Below are 18,030 nucleotides of genomic sequence, written 5' to 3'. Positions count from 1 at the left end.
CGAATAGTGTGCTAGGAGTGCTATTATATCTCAGGATTCTGGGGAAGAAAATATTTGGCACGAATATTTCGCTATGTTTCGCGGAAGTTTCCTTCACGGAAATGTGACGGTTTGGTGCGTTACGACGTTGAACGCGGTGAACCCCGATACCACCAAGTTTTTTGCCCACAGATCCTTTATGGACATCGGGGAGGATTCTGAGAGTTTTTTTGGTAGTGAAACGGACGATGATGCTCAGTCCGCATGGTCATCGGAGTCTGCTTTTACTACTTCTCCCGGGCTCATTTTTCGGAGGAGGCTATGGTTCCTGGTGAAAATTTATTAATTGATTTTCCGGAGGAGAAAGAGTTTGAAAATCTCTCCTCTCTTAATTAATTCGGAATTAACTCTTCTAGTTACTTCCATAATTACTTTTTCGCTTGTTTTTTGTAGTGTTTTAGTGCAAGTTAGTTTTTTTTGTGTAGTGCGTAAGTTATTCTTAGTGTCTATTTTTGGATATTCTCAGGGTGTTTCCTCGGAACCCTATTTTGATGAGTCTTTTTTATTTCTATTTTTTATTTATTAGTTTTAGTTTTCCGCGAATGCTTTCATTCAATTTGCATGCACGATTATCGTACGGCGGCCCATTTTTATTTTATAATTTATTTCGGACAATTTTTCGATAATTATGTATGGTCCGATCCATTGCGCTTCTAATTTCTTTGAGCGTCCTTATCTAACTGTCTCATCGTACAGTAGAATCTGTTCGCCTATTTGGAATTTTCATCCTCGCGTTTCGGTCGTAGTACTGTTTCGATTTTATTTTTTCTTGTTTTACACATTCTCTCGCTACTTGGTTCGTTGCACGGATCTTCTCTCGTAACTCTTATACGTAATCGTCATACGAATAAGTTATCTTCAGTGATTTGGTCAGGGCTGTCGGTAGTTTCGCTTAGTGTCCGTAAATTAATTCAAATGGTGTGAATCCCGTCGCCGTGTGTGGCGTTGTATTATACGCAAACATTGCATAGGGTAGCCATTCGTCCCAATCTGTTTGATTCTCATTTATGTAATGTCGAAGATATTCTGTCAAAGTTCTGTGTGAGCATTCTAATACTCCATTACTTTCGGGATGATAGGCTGTTGTTTGAATCTTCTCGATCTTCAACAACTTGCATGTATTTTTAAATATTTTACTCATGAAATTCGTGCCTTGATTAGTTAAAATCTTTTCAGGAATCCCGTGTTCGGCAACTATTTTGATGACAAAGGTTTTTGCTATCGTATTTGCTTCTTGATTCTCTATTGGAATCGCTTTACTAAATTTCGTTAAATTATCTTGAAAAGTTAAAATGTATTTGTTTCCGGCGTTCGTAATGGGTAGAACTTCGTTTCTGAGAAATTCGCATTTATTGGATTGCAACTTGAGATTATGGTCTCTCAGTCGTTGCATTACTTCAGTTAGTCGTTTATTGTGTTCGTTCAATGTTGCACCGTATATTACTATATCGTCAAAATAACTAGACATCTGAGTCCTTGAATTCCGGTTAACATTGAATTCATTAGTCGTTGGAATGTCGCAGGTGCGTTTTTAAGTCCGAACGGCATTCTATTAAATTCATAGTGTCCATACGGTAGTAGAAAAAGCCGTTTTATTTTTATGTTCTTCCTTCATAGGAATTTGATGGTATTCAGATGTGAGGTCTAACGTTGAAAAATACTTTGCATTTGCCAGCTGATCTAGGATGTCTGTTATATTTGGTAGTGGAAAAGAATCTTCAATTGTTAGATTTAATGATTGTTTAATGATTGTTTTCGAAAATCCACTACGATGCGTAGTTTTGTTTCCGAGATGTATCCATCTTTTTGGATACTATTAGCAATGGCGCATTGACTCGTACTGTGACATATCATTTCGTCATTTAACATTTTTTTCAACTTGCCGATTTACTTCTGCTTTATGTTTCTCCGGCAATCTATAAGATCGCATTTACAGGCGCGCTATCGCTTTTATTTCATGTGCTTGTCATAGTGTAAGTCAATGAATCGTTCTCTACGTGAAATATGTTGCAGAAGTCAGAGCATATCTGCGTTAATGCCTTCTTTTCCTCGTGATTTAGATGTTCTGTTCGTAGCAATTTTTGTAAGCATTCCTGTGACTGTACAATACGGCCGTCGCTCTCGTATAACGTGAGCATCTCCGCGTCACCCAGCTGCACGGCGTCTAACGTTACACTTGGCATCGTAATTTTAATAGTTTCGGTAGTTGTATTAATTATATTTATTGGGCAGATATAATCATCGGGTTCTATCAGGCGACTACAATAAATACTCTTGGTTTCGTTTCTTCAGGTTTCACTATTTCAATCTGATTTTAACTAAGTAATAGCTTGCACAATGGTTTCACTGGGCGAGGCGTTAGAATATATTTCTGATGAGAATGCAATTTTAGATTTACGCTGCCTATTCGCAATATTTCCTTTGCACGATCGCATTTTGTCGATGTTTCTTTAAAAAATCTATGCCGAGAATTCCTTCGTAAGCGATCGGAAAGTCATCTTTTACCACATACATGATGTGTCTTATTTTCTCATTTCCGAGGATGATCGTAGCTCGAATCTTGCCGAAAGTGTGAACTTTGTGTCCTGTTATGCCGGTGAGAGCTATTTGTATCTCTCGTACTGACGTATTCCCTTTTAAGTTTCCCACTTTAACAAGTGTTAGGGTAACACTCATATCCAATAAGAAATTCATTTTTTCATTTCCTTTATTGGCAAAGTTATCAGATCTAGAGTAATTGACTCTTACCGTGCTGGTTATCTGACCTATTTGATGCTCTCGCGCGGCTCGTTTTGTTCTTATCTTCCTGCTTTTCTTTTCTTCTTCTTCGCTACTACTGAATGACAATTCTGTGTCTTCTTTGCACATTTCGTTTTTTTTTGCTCTTGCCGTAGTATTCACTTGTCCTCTTGCTTCTTTCTCTTGTCTCGGTCGTCTTACTTGTTTTCTCTCTGATCCATTGAGTTTTGAGCATTCCTTTTTATCGTGTCCTGCCTTTTTACAATTTATTATTATAATATTTTTCCATCGCGTTTACGCCGATGGGTTTTTCGGCTCTGAATAAAGAATATCAGTTCGTGTATCTATTAGTTCGACAATCTCGTCTGATATGTCTGATTTTTCCGCATCTTTGGCATTGCGGTAATTTATTTTCGCGGGCGGGTGTGCGTACTGTATTCGCTTTTGCACGGCCAAAATTTTTCATTGGTCCTTTAAATTTCTCGCGCTCGCGCCAGCAATGATGTCTTGCAGCGTTGTGATTGTACCAATAGCTTTATATCATCCAGTAATCCGAGCTGAAAATTGCATAGAATCTGCTATGGTTTTCAAGATCGCTCGTTTACTTTCTATTGTGTTATTTCAACCTTCTATCATGGACTCATATAGCTCCATATCTAGTTTGCCGTATGCAATCTGAATGCTCTTGCCGAGCGTTTTAATTTCATTAGGCATTTGTGCGAATCAGTTTTCGTTATGGTCGAAAACCGTAATTTCTAGTCGACTCATTCGTTCTTGTAGCACGCGAATTCCTTCTAGCAACACGTCTAATATTGATTGTTCGGTTTTGATTGTTCTACCCTTTTGCGCGAGGGGCCTGCCGAAGCTCTAAGACGTTCTATCTCCACGTTTACTTCTGGCGGGTTATTTCTGGTTTCCTAGTTCCCTCGCCACGAGGTGTACATAATTGTCGTTCCGTCATGTTTCTATGCTCGAGGTTGCGCGGAATCGTGTAATATTCTTCCGGATCAAAAATGCTATCGTCGTAAGATGTTAGCGAGAACTCTCTCCGTTGTGAATTTTAGCTCTCGTTTCCTTCAGAACGTCTCGTTCTGGGATGCAGTCTGTATTCGTTCACTGGTTCCGGTATTAGGCTCTTGTCTACGTCGTTGAACGGAAATACTCGCTCAATAACTATGTGTGGATGGAGCACCGACTCAGGTGAACTCTCATCCGAGTGTCGTGTTTTTAAATTTCGACGCACGATATCGCGTACGGCTTCTTGAACTACGCACGGGGGTGACAGGACTTCGCGCTCTTTGTGTTCGCTCGCCGTGTAACCACGATATATTTCTAAGAGGTCGGTTTCTATTCATTTCACCGTCCGACATCAATCGCTTGCTTATATAATTTTTAGTGCGATACGATTTTTTCATTTACTTTTAGTATCGCTGCTAGCTTCATTGTCGCGTGTGTTGTTGTAGGTCGGTGCCTTCTCCGGTATCGCTGATATGCGTTCGCTGCTCTATCAGATGTCCTTGTCGACTGATGTCGATGTATATTGAGCGATGCTGGCTCGCTGCTCTGTTGCCGCTGATAGCTGTTTGTCCTAGGTCGGCACTCAGCTATTCTTTTCGTACTCTTTCGATTGTAGGCTTGTTATTTTCTGACGGGGCCTTCTCCGTCCGCCTGTTTTCTACAGGTCTTGTGATTTAAGAAAGTTTCTCTTCTGCCTGCAGTTTTGGAGCTAATACTGCAGGTCTTATGAAAGTGGTCAGAAAAGTTTTTTCTCTTTTTGCCCGTTTTGTCTGCTAGGGCTTACCTTCGATTTCTGTTGGCTCGATTAGCGATTATCCTCTCAGATTGTATAAATCGTGGGGACAATCCCACCGCTGCTACCAAAATGTTGTAGCCCGGATTGGATTACAAGATTGTAATTAGAGAAAGTCGGGTTCGCCGAGTCTTAGGAGTTAGCGACTCCGAGCAGGATCGTAGGTGGAAGGTTCTTCTGGTCAAATATTATTACTCACTTTTAAATAGCTGATGTATTGGTATGACTTCTTGACAATGTTTCGTGTAAATCTCGCTATTACTGATAACGACACGGTCGTGACGAAGTACAACTGCCCTGTTACATATTGTGACTGTCCGCTCTCGGTGATTTAGCGGCCATTTTTATAGTATTATAGTAGTGTCGCATTATAATTCTAAATCGGACCATGGTCAAAACGGCGCGCTCTCGCAAATTCCTCGTTTGCGCTCTGTTTTGGAATTTGCGGACTTGCTTTTGTATACTTGCATTTTCGACCGGCGTTTCCGTAGCACTGGCTATTCCAAGATTCGAGAATGATCGTAAGGATAAGATATAATATGATAAGTGACAAAAATAATGTAAGAAGTAATTCAGGCTACAACAATATATATATATATATATATATATATATTGAGAATGAAAGCTACTACTTATGTTAGACACATATCATTTGAATTAAATTAGGTTAAACGCAATTTTATGATATCATTTTGAAAAAGAATTAAAGCTACTATCATTTGGGTTTAAGAAAACTTCAATGAGAATACAAAGATACCAATTATTGATTGATTTACATTTTTTAAAAGCAACTCTACATTTACTTTCGAAATAATGGGACTATAACTTGGCGCCACTTTTTTGATATCAAATCTTTTATATAGATGATATACATATTAATTATAATAAGTTAAATGCAATTTTATGATATCATTACTTTTAAAAAAAAATTAAAGCTACTATCATTTGGGTTTTAGAATAAGGAGATTTTAATGGGAATATAAAGATACGAATCATTGATTAATTTATAATTTTTAAAAGCAACTGTACATTTAACTTTCGAGGTAATAAGATATAACTATATCTTAAGACTATAACTTGATGCCACATTTTTGATATCAAATCTTTTTTATATATAATAAATGATATACACATTAGGATTGAATATTAGATTAGGGTTGATTATTTGAATTTAATAAGATTGTGATGTTATGATGTACGATGTTTGAGTGTCTTCAACTTTTTTCGGTTACTGCTTGCTATTGTTGGCATATAGCATATCCATTAAAAAAAAATAAGCAGATATGAATAAATAGCTGAATTGATACGAAAACGAAAGTCCTTATATATGATCACTAAATTTTACATGTAATATTTATTATAATAAGCTGGTATATAACTTTATGTATAAAAATTATAAATAATATAATGAATGAAAATATATATAAAATTATTTTCTTAATACAATTGCGTAATATATATTTCGTTATTCTCTTAAAAATTCGAAATAAATTAAAAGTTTACTATGTTTACTAAGTTAATATTGGGTCTATGCATAATTTTGTAGCGAAAATCGAGTAAATTTCAAACGCAAAATATTTAGCAAAAAAAGCGATTTTAATCAACTAAATATGTTCCATTCTGTTCAATGACTTTCTGCCATCTCTCCACGAGCTTCATTATCTCTTTCATAGAAGTCCTGAGAGTTTTGAGCAAAGAAGTCATCCAAGTGATTTTTAAGGACATCCAGGGAACTAAAGGTTTTGTTATTCAAATTGTTCTGTAGCGCCCGGAACAAGTGATAGTCTGAAGGTATAAGGTCCGGACTATACGGTGGGTGCACCAAAACATCCCATCCAAGCCGCAATGATTTTTACCCGGTCATCAGAGAAACGTGTGGTCTAGCGTTGTTCTGGTGGAACACAACGCCCTTTCTGTTCGCCAATTCGGGCCGTTTCTGATCGATTGCTCGCTTTAATTTGGCCAGTTGTGAACAGTACTTGGTCGAATCAATCGTTTTATTGGGTGGCAGCAGTTCATAATAGACGATTCCTTTCCAGTCCCACCAGATACTGAGCATGATCTTTTTCGAGTGTAATCCAGCTTTTGCGATTATCTGAACAGCCTCTGAGCATTTCGATCATGATCTTTTTCGATTGATATTGTTGTAGACAATCCACTTTTCATCGTCAGTGATCATCCGCTTTAAAAATAGTTCGTTTTGATGGCGTTTAAACAGCGAATCGCAAGCTGAAATTCGGTCCATTAAATTCTTTTCGCTCAGTTCGTGCGGCACCCAAACATCAAGTTTATTTACCAAGCTTCCGTAAATATCTCGAAACAGTTGATTAATCAATGTTGAGATTATGTCCAATCTCTGTAGTCGTTAAATGCCGGTTGAAGTCGATTAAAGCCTTGATTTGATCGACATCAATAGTGACTGGCTGGACTGGACCAGAGCGAGGAGCATCTTGGAGATCAAAATCTCTGCAACGAAATTTCGCAAACCATTTCCGACACACACTTTCGCTTACGGCATTCTCTTCGTACATGACGCATATCTTTTTGTGAGTTTGCGACGCGTTTTTGCCTTTTCGGAAATAAAAAAGCGAAATACACCGAAAATACACATTTTTTCCTTCCATGTTCAAAATATAATTAAACTTCGTATACGTCACGGATCTCGATGAATACTTTCTTAAAATATCGGCACAAATTTTAGCTTTCACTTAATGTACACTTCATATGTTTGACACATGTGCGGAAAAACAACTACAAACGACATCTGTCGGAATTTCACTACGGAATTATGCATAGACCCAATAATAATTACAATGTCGACGAGTTTGTTGCACGACATATAAAATATAAATAATCAATTTAATGTATTAAATTTTTTTATTTAGTATAAGCGAAAATATACATTGGGCTTTGAATACTTGAATGAGAAACTCTTAAATTGTTAAAAATTATCATTATTTTACGAAAATTAAACTATTGTAAGAAAAAAATATCAGAATTCTTATTTAGAAATATAAAGACTTAAATTTATTGGTAGATTGATCCTATTATGATGTATTACATCTATTTATGTAGTTCTTATATTTATAATGAAAACATTATGAAAAACTTATAAATTTATTTAATCGCACTTAAAAATAATGCAAGAAATTTAGCGACGCTTTACAACTAAATAAAAAATTATCTAAATAGATAAGTAGAAGCGTGCTCTAATCGAAATATAATTAAGAAATAATAACGAAAATCTCAATTCTTTTTATATAACTGTGGCGGTACGCCTGGCGATATGCCACAAGCGCACACCTAATATAAGCACCGTAATGCGCGGCACCATCGCTATGCGGCGCAGGAAGATAAGCACTTTCTTGTGACTAAGATTAGGTAACGAGCAGTATATAAAGGGCACGAAAACAAGCCTTCAGCACGTTTCTCACTTCTCGGACTCACTGCTCACTGGGTCTCCGAGAAGACAAGATTGTGCTCTCTGGGCCTCTTGGAGAAGTACACGGCTCTTTTCAGAGCCAACGTACTGGCCTTTTTTGCGGTGTAGAGTGAGCTCTCCGGGCCTCTATACTCTATCGCAGAGTGCGCTCTCCGGGCCTCTGTATTCTATCCCAGAGTGAGCTCTCCGGGCCTCTGTACATTATCACAGAGTGAGCTCTCCGGGTCTCTGTACTCTATCGCAGAATGCGCTCTCCGGGCCTCTGTACCAACGGCTCTTCTCAGAGCCACACCAATAGCCTCCCGCGGTAGTTGCTCTGCCGTGGAAACATCGAAACAAAAAAAAAAGGGTCCACCAACAGTCGCGACCATCACCTCAGCGACCTGGAGAAGCTCTCCTAGACCAGGGTGTCTCCTTCCTAATGTGGAGACTCATTCCTACAGAGTTTTCACAACGGAGACGACGGTCGTCACGCAGACGAGTCCGTGGCTATGCCCCTATTGGCATAAGCCCCCAACGAACGACATCCAAACGAGTCTACAGTCCTCCGTCGCCAACTCGGCCTGCAACTCCGTCACGGCCGATATCTACATCGGACGTTTCCGTGACGCCAACATCTTGTTCACGGACGCCGGGCAGAAAAAGGAGGAGGAAGCGCAGAGGCCACGAGATCCGCGTTCGTCTGAAAGAGCTTGTCGGGATGAATTCCTTCGAGTGATCTCCAACGACAGAGATCCCAGGCTCTTCGAAGCCACAATAAGATCCAGCAAAGATTAAATTGCTGCAAAACACTGACACCAAAAACACCTGTATTATTAGCCTGTATTATTAGCCGTAATAAACATAATTATAAGATATTATAATTCAAAAAAGTGGGAACATTAATCTCCTAACCACAAATTGGTGACTATCCAACGTGAACGGCTAATAGAAAAAGACATGGAGGAAAATCCACAAGCAAACGGACAGGTGTACCGAGTCGCTCTCAAGGCTTCTACTTTCTGGGCTGACGATTATTGGCACATCCGAAGCCAGAAACAAAAATCACATTGACAACAAATACTTCAAACACGGCACTCGGAGTAGTAATCCAACAAGAGGTGAATAACAAGCCGCAACCACTGGCATTTATGTAGCAAAAAAATAAATCAGGCGCAAACAAAGTATAGCCCGTATGACAGAGAACTCTTAGCGATCTATACAGCAGTAAAGCATTTTAGGCACATGCTAGAAGGGCGTAAATTCACAATTTACACTGACCATAAGCCCCTTGATTTATGCTTTCCAACAAGATCCACTACGCAGTTCTCCATGATAAGCGCGCCATCTGGATTTCATAGCTCAGTTCTCCACAGATATCTGGCATGTTTCAGGAAAAGATAACATAGTAGTGGACGCTCTGTCGAGAATTGAGGCAATCCACAAATCACCTGACTTCGAGGAACTAGTAAAGTCACAGGTCAACAATCGAGAATTAAATGATTTGGTAAAGAACGGCAATTCTTCGCTGAAGCTTAAGGCAGTTCAAATACCAGGTTCTACAATGATGTTATACTGTGACACAGTCACATGTCCGTTCGTAACAAAATCTCATCGATGATTAGTTTTCCAAGCATTGCATAGCCTATCACATTCCGAAATAAAGGCTACAACGAAACTAATCAAACAAAGATACGTATGGCCAAATATGCAACGCGACTGTCGAGAATGGGCACGGACATGTTTACAATGCCAGAAAGCTAAGGTATTTAAACATACCGTGACACCAAGAAATTGAATGACACCAGGAAATTTTCTTGAACCCACACAAAGATTTCAACACATACACATCGACATAATGGGACCAATGCCAATATCGTTGGGATATAAATACTATCTAACAATAATTGATAGATTCACAAGATGGCCAGAAGCAATTCCCATCGTGGACATCACAGCAGAAACCGTGACACAACAATTATTCGCAAATTAGATTGCGCGATATGGAACTCCAACATGAATAACCACAGATCAAGGACGACAATTTGAATCCGACATATTCAAAAGGCTAGTGAAGTCAACGGAATCAACTAACTTCCGTACAGCAGCGTATCACCCCGCTGTTAACGGAATGATAGAAAGATTCCATCGACAATTAAAGCCATAAAATGTCACGGAACAGAAGAGTGGGCAGACATATTACCAGTCATCCTAATAGGCATTAGGACAGCATGGAAAGCAGATCTGCAAGCAACCCCGGCAGAAATAGTTTATGGAGAATCGGTCCGATTACCTGGACAATTTCTTAATGAAACAAACAACGAAACAGACAGCACGGACGATTTTGTTTCGAAACTACGAAAAACAGTAAAAAACTTACAACCAAAACTCCGAAGACATGGACAAAGAGCTACATTTATCTATAAAGAACTCTCAACAACACCACAAGTCTTCGTGAGACATGAAGCACCGAAAGGAATGTTACAGCCTCCATACAATGGATCCTACCAAGTATTAAGCAGAGGAGACAAAACATACAAAATTCGCGTGAACGAGCGAAAGGTCAATGTCTCTATAGATAAAACCTGCATACACATTAGAACAGGACGAAACACGAACTACAGCAACAGAGATATCAGAGAAAGGCAACCAAAAAAAAATGGACGCGGAGCGGATGACCAACACGACCACCGGTCCGTTTCTAGCGGCTTTAAAACAACCAAGGGGATTATGTGGCGGTACGCCTAGCGATACACCACAAGCGCACACAATATAAGCACCGTAGTGCACGGCGTCACCGCTATGCGGCGCAGGAAGATAAGCACTTTCTTGTGACTAAGATTAGGTAACGAGCAGTATATAAAGGGCACAAAAACAAGTCCTCAGCACGCTTCTCACTTCTCGGACTGTGCTCACTGGGTCTCCGAGAAGACAAGACTGTGCTCCTCTCGGACTGGGCTTGGAGAAGTACAAACGGCTCTTTTCAGAGCCAACGTAGCCTTTTTGCGGTATAGAGTGAGCTCTCCAGGCCTCTATATTCTATCACAGAGTGAGCTCTCCGGGTCTCTGTACTCTATTGCAGAGTGAGTTCTCCGAGCTTCTGCACACTATCACAGAGTGTGCTCTCCGGGCCTCTGTACCAACGGCTCTTCTCAGAGCCACATCAATAGCCTCTCGCGGTTGCTCTGCCGCGGAGACATCGAAGCAAAAAAAGGGTCTCCATCATTAGTCGCGATCATCACCTCAGCGACCTGGAGAAGCTCTCCTAGATCAGGGTGTCTCCTTCCTAACGTGGAGGCTTATCCCTATAGAGTTTCCACATACAACGGGGACGATGGCCGTCACGCAGACGAGTCCGTGGCTATGCCCCTATTGATATAAGCCTCCAACGAACGACATCCAAACGAGTCTACAGCCTCCATCGCCAACTCGGCTTGCAACTTCGTCACGACCGATATCTACATCGGATGTTTCCGTGACGCCAACATCTTGTCCACGGACGCCGGGCAAAAATAGGAAGAGGAAGTGCAGAGGCCACGAGATCCGCGTTCGTCTCGAGGAGTTTTTCGGGACGAATTCCTCCAACGACAGAGATCCCAGGCTCTTCGAAGCCACAATAAGATCCAACAAAGATTGAATTGCTGCAGACACTAAAAACACCTGTATTATTAGCCGTAATAAACATAATTATAAGATATTATAATTCAAAAAAGTGGGAACATTAATCTCCTAATCACAATAACTATTCAAGATTTTTTATGTAAACTTTTATTGCGATGCAGAAATTAGTTGTTCTGTAAAGAAAAACTTTTATTTAATTTGTACCACCACTCTTTTACTTTGTACTCTTAATAAAAATTTAAATTATATAGAACAATTAATTTTCGCATCGCAATGAAACTTTACATAAATCTTCCAAATTCTCAAAGTACTTATATAAAAAGAGTTATAATTGTTATCATTATTTCTTAATTACATTTCTATTGAAACACATTTCTATTTTATATTTAAGTAATTTTTAATTCAAGTTCTAAACTACCGCAAAACTTTTTGCATTATTTTTAAATGCGATAGGATAATCTCACAATTCTTTCATTATAAATAAAAGCTACAGAATGCTTTGTCTGAAAATAGAATCGACTATTTCTACTTATTTAACTAATTTAATATAGTTTCTTAGTATTTGGCAATTTAAATTATCAATTATCTTTTTAGTAGTACTGACACGTTGACTGTATAATCACATAATTTTGTCCGCAAAATTATTAATTGTATTACATTTCTAAGAGAATTTTGGAATATATATTATGCAATTGTATTACAGAAATAATTTTATATAATTATGTAACGGAGCGCATCCCTCCGCTCCATTCCTCCTCCGAATTTCCCCCGACCGACCATCCGTCGGGGACTGCCGAACAACAGGCGGAGTGCGGCAGTGGCCGCAAAGAGGCAATAATGCCTCCTTTTTAATCTATCAATACGCGAACTCCGAAGCGTCGGAGAATACCACGAAAACATGTATGTTTTTGTGGTATTTCCCTGCACCGCGCCAAGCGTCGCGCCAACAAGCGCTAACGCACTCCGCACCGCGCCACGCACCGTACCACCGAGCGTGAACGCGTCCCGCGCCGCACCGACGCCGCGCCACGCAACCGAGCGAGCGTCCCGCACCGCGCCACGACCGCGTCCACAAGCGCGTAACTACCCCCGCACCGCGCCGTTACCTTCCCATCGAATTCCTTCCCTACCTTTAATCATCCCCCGCTCCTATTCCGTCTAATCCCCAAAAAACCAATTATACCCGATCCTTTTTTCCGCTCCTGGGGAGAAGGATGCTAATCCCGAGATTGACCAATCCGACCGATTCGACCGAAAATACCGAGGTCGATCTCGGGTATAAAAATGCATCGCTCTCCACAGGAAATCACTCCTCGTTTACTCCTGTTCCTAGCTCGTTTTCCGAGAGCCCGTCTCAAGGAAGCGAGCATCCGGTAGCAAGCTTGAGTTTTGTTGGGGCTCTCCCCAACGCGCCAAGTTCGCTTGGCCTGGCCGAAAGCCGTCTCCGTATCTCGCACGGCAAGCCGAGAGTTGCTGGGGTCTCCCCAGCGCGTCGAGTTCGCTCGACTCCGCCGTTTCCGAGATTTCTCTGCCGGGCATCGGGGTTCTCCACCTCTCCGATACCAGGGTGCACCCTGGTCGGCCGAGTATACTCGGCACCGCCACTTTCTTCTCCGCACGCAGCCGGGGCCCTCCCCGGCTGGCCGAGTTCACTCGGCATTCACGCAGACAGACGAGGGGCGCACCCCCCGTCAGCCGAGCCCTCTCGGCAGGGAACGGGCATACCCGATCTAAACGGTCCGATGACCTCGCGAATATCCACCCTTGTGACAACAGCCGCGACACGCGTGCATGTTTCAATCAACGCCGATTTAAAGGCCCGCGACGAACACGTGCGACACCGTCGCCGCCGCGCGCGCCCCGCACCTCCGAACTGCGCGATCAGTATCGCGCCGACCGTCCGAGCGATATCTCATTTTGTATCCACGCGCTATCCGCGCGCCGTCTCGCCCGTCCACGGCCACGAACATTGACGCGAAGATTCGGTGCATTCCATCGCACCACTGTTAATTGAATAAAGTATCGTTATTTGTTATAATTATCGCCTAACAATTTAATGACAACTTTCTGTCTCCAACGTCCTCACTTCCCCTCCTGGCAACCGATTGACCGCTCTCCGCGCGGGAAAGCGAGACCGTTTTAATTATTTTATCTAATATTTTTATTTATAAATTCTAATATTCTTATTTTATTACATTATTACACTTCTTCGGCATATATTTATATAACAACCTACACGGAACATGACGTCCATTGGAGGTCTACATAACCTCCACAGCCTCCATGCGACATCTATCTCCATGGAAATCAAATGGATCTCTAATGGAGACACATGTTACTTCCATGATGGAGTTCCAATGAAGTTTTATTAAACCTCCATTAGATGTCCTCCATGTAGATATCTCATGGAGGTTCTATGAATGAATTACGGATATTTAATGGAACTTTCATGGTTCATATATAGAGCTTAATTAGAGATTTTAGACCAAATGATTATTTTATGATAAAAATTAAGAATATATACTTATAAATAAATTTAAAAATTTATTTATGAATATATATTCTTAATTTTAGCTATTGCATATGTCTTATTTAATTGTATATAAATGATTATACCAAACATAAAAAACATATTTCGAACAAAATAAATATCACATGTATTTAATATGATCAACAAATATATAAACGAACAAATAAAATATATAAATTTATAAACATTTTTCATATATTATATATATATAATATATATAATAGAAATTTATAAATAATAAATATATTATATATATATATATATATATATATATATATATACATAGTAAGCACTTTCTGTTATAAAAGGCTTGAATTTGATATGTAATTTAACATAAAGTACAAAATATCTCATAATAAAAATTAGAGTAAAGAAATAGGATAATGGAAATAGCGCGGTAAACAATGCGCAATTAACTTAATTCTTCATTTATTTTTGAATATTCAAACGTTTCGACTCTAATGATTGAATCATCTTCAGTGATACACCGTTGAGAATTGCCTCGCTGTCCAATGATAAAGAGAAATTGAGACAATAGAGACTATAAACAATTTTAAAAAAAATATCAAAAAAAAATTCCAAAATATACAGATGACACTGAGAAATAGAATCATACTTATAATTAACAATACGTCCTCGTTTACCTCACAAAAAAATGAAATAAACATTTATTGCAATTATACAAGAATCAACGGTATTTATAACAGAATCCTAATATAATATTCATCAGGGCGGATAAGAATAACGTTAGCTTTAGATAAAAGTCAGTAGCTTTAGATAAAAACAATTACATTTTAAAAATAAATGAATTTTTAAATGATTCTAATACTTACATTAAGATTAAAAAAGATCCTATCAAAATTATCATTAAAGAGTTGTGTGATTTATTTAAGAAGTGGAAGTCTTCGTCGTTTATATCTGACAGTATGTTCAATCGATTGAAATGTAATGATTGTGTATTGCCCAGATCATACGGCCTTCCAAAAATTCATAAACAAGGGTGTCTGTTTAGAATCATCGTGTCTTGCATCGATAGTTCCCTTTATGCAATGGCATCAGCCCTTAACAAACTATTAATGAGGAGCATTCCTAAATCACAGTCCTGTTAACACAGTATTGATAACAGTTTCCAATTGGTTAAAGAACTTTCGGATCGTCAAATTAACGACGATTATTCTTTGGTTTCATTGGACGTAGTAGCATTATTTACGAATTTTACGAATGTTCCTCTAGACCATGGATAGCATTTCCAAACGCTGGGATGATATAGCGAGAAATTGCAACATCCCTAAAGAGGAATTCTTGAAAGCTGTCTCTCTTTTGTATTTGTTCTTTTGTATTCTACTTATTTTTGACAAACAAATTTACAGACAAACATTTGGGTTACCGATAGGTTCTCCGTTGTCGCTGATCATAGCAGACCTAGTTATGAGAGATCTGAAGGAGAAAGCAATCGAGAGATTGGGGATAGTCCTACCATTTTATTATTGATAAGTGGACGATGTCGCATTGGCTATTCTACCCAACATGGTTAACGAAACTTTTCGTTCATATTCTTTCCACCCTAGATTGCAATTCACAGTTAAAATGAGCGATCGGGAGCGATCGTTGAACTTCTTGGAGGTTACCATGAAAATTGATAGCGGCATCGTTCATTTTGATTGGTATCATAAATCTACCTTCTCAAGGAGATTTTTGAATTTTCTATCACAACATCCTCTATCTCAAAAAGGGGAGTGCTGTACGGTCTAGTGGATAGAGCTCTTTCATTATCGAATTCGAAATCCATCAGAAAAATCTCAAATTGATTTTGTCGATTCTTTTAAACAACGACTATCCCTTTCATTCTCGATTGCATCTCGCACAGACTCAAATTTCATTTTTATAAACGATATGACACACAAACATGTATATCTACTAGTGAAAATGAATTGGTGGACAATAACAGAAAGACTATATGGTTCACGATACCTTTTAATCCGTTAACGATTGACAAATTCAGGACTATAGTTAACGATCTTGATGCTAAACTAACTTTCTTCAGTATGAATAAATTAAATAGATTCATACGTGCTCACAAAGATAAGATCTCATTAGACACAAAGAAAAATGTGGTATATAAGATAGAATGCAATAGTTGCAATAAATGTTATGTAAGACAAACAAAGAGATAATTTAAAATAAGAATAAATGAGCATCGTAGTCATATTCGAAGGAATACGATTCCAGATCAGTGATTACAAATCATAGATTAAAAAACAATCATAACTTTTCCTGGGACAAAGTGAAAATTTTATATGTCGAACATGACTATGATAAGATTGATTTCTGAGATGCTGTTCATTAAATTACACGAAAGCAATACAATAAATTTACAAACGGATATAGAGAGGTTCTACATCATGCCTATGTTTCTGTTCTCAACAAATTATAAATGTTTTGCGACTTTTTATTATTTTGTATTTTTATTTTATATTTGGTTTTACCATTTCTCACTACTTGACTGTCTTTTGATTTGTGCGTTTTAATCTTAATTTATCAATTCTAATTTTCATTTTTAATTCTATACAACTTTTGTAAATTTGACCACGTATTATATACGGCTTGATTCTGTTGTGATAAATCATATAGCAAATACTTATTCCAATTACATTATATAATTCTAGATTTTTATACCAGCATTTTATCGCCATTCAGGGACATGAATAAATTGTTTTCCTCACGCGATTTAATAACCGAAGTGGGCGACAAACAATTTGCTGTACTATGGTAGAGTTCGGCCTTTCAATTCTCAACGGTGTATTACTGAAGATGGCTCAATCATTAGAGCCAAAACGTTTGATTATTCAAGAATAAATGAATTTAATTAATTACAATGCGCAAATTAATTTAATTGTTTATCGCGTATTGTTTATCGCGCTATTCCCATTGCCCTATTTCTTTAATTTTTATTATTTATTATTAACTAAGAATCGTGTTATTATTAACTAATATTAATAAAATATCTCAATTAATAAACTATTTTCATTTCTTGGTAACTATATTTTAATTCTTTTATGCATAGAATAATGAAATGAATTAATTGGTGTAAAAAAACGACATATTACAGTGCATCAAAGAACTTTTTGTTGGCTTTACAGATTGTAAAATCCTTTCAGGCAATTAAAATACGCACAAAAAGAATGTGCGCGATGTTTGATTTAACAAGAAAATATAAGTATTTACTTAATTTCGGCTCAACTTGATATTATACTTGAGATTATATACGTTTGTGTTCACGCTATGCTGTTTCCTTGATATAAAAGTTTTACAGTTTCGTATGTGCAAAATGATATAGTCCCGTTCGGATTACTTTAAAGAATAATACTGAGCTTGTGAAATTACAGTCCATACTCTAACAAAAAAGATTCATGCATCAACAATATGCATATAATCATTTCTCATTTCGACGACATCGTTTGTTTTTCTTTTTGTGTACTCATCCTTGTCTTTCATCAGAATTCAGCGGATCATCAGACTGATAAGTCAGAGTGATGTCTCATGGATGCGGAATGTGCGCAATGCGAAATTGGCGGAACGCTCGTGATCCGACAAACGTCCCGTCAATTATGTTCTGCTGAAATGTATTTTCTATGTATGTCCCATGGAGTGGAAGTCGCGGAAGCGCAATTGTCGCCTGTCAATCGCAATATCTTTCACCTAGAACCTTCTATTATGTCTATCAGAATCAGTTGTTTATACCGATCACTTAATACGCATACTAACTAGTAATTTTCTATTAAATTATTTTAATTTTGGTCATACATGCAAACATATATATAATACATATGTATTTCATTAATCATTTTGATGCATATTGTACCAATATAG

General features: G+C 38.3%; 1 protein-coding gene across 3 annotated transcripts in view; it reads left to right on the top strand.

The window, feature by feature from the left end:
- LOC105428611 (uncharacterized) overlaps positions 1 to 18,030 on the top strand; it is a 75,305-nt gene that overhangs the window by 22,202 nt on the left and 35,073 nt on the right. The window lies entirely within an intron of this gene.

Source organism: Pogonomyrmex barbatus, unplaced genomic scaffold (assembly GCF_055798465.1).
Source record: "Pogonomyrmex barbatus isolate J1 unplaced genomic scaffold, ASM5579846v1 scaffold3, whole genome shotgun sequence".
NCBI classification, from domain to species: Eukaryota; Metazoa; Arthropoda; class Insecta; order Hymenoptera; family Formicidae; genus Pogonomyrmex; species Pogonomyrmex barbatus.
Note: the sequence above shows the minus strand (reverse complement) of the source record. Positions and strands in the feature narration are given on the sequence as shown.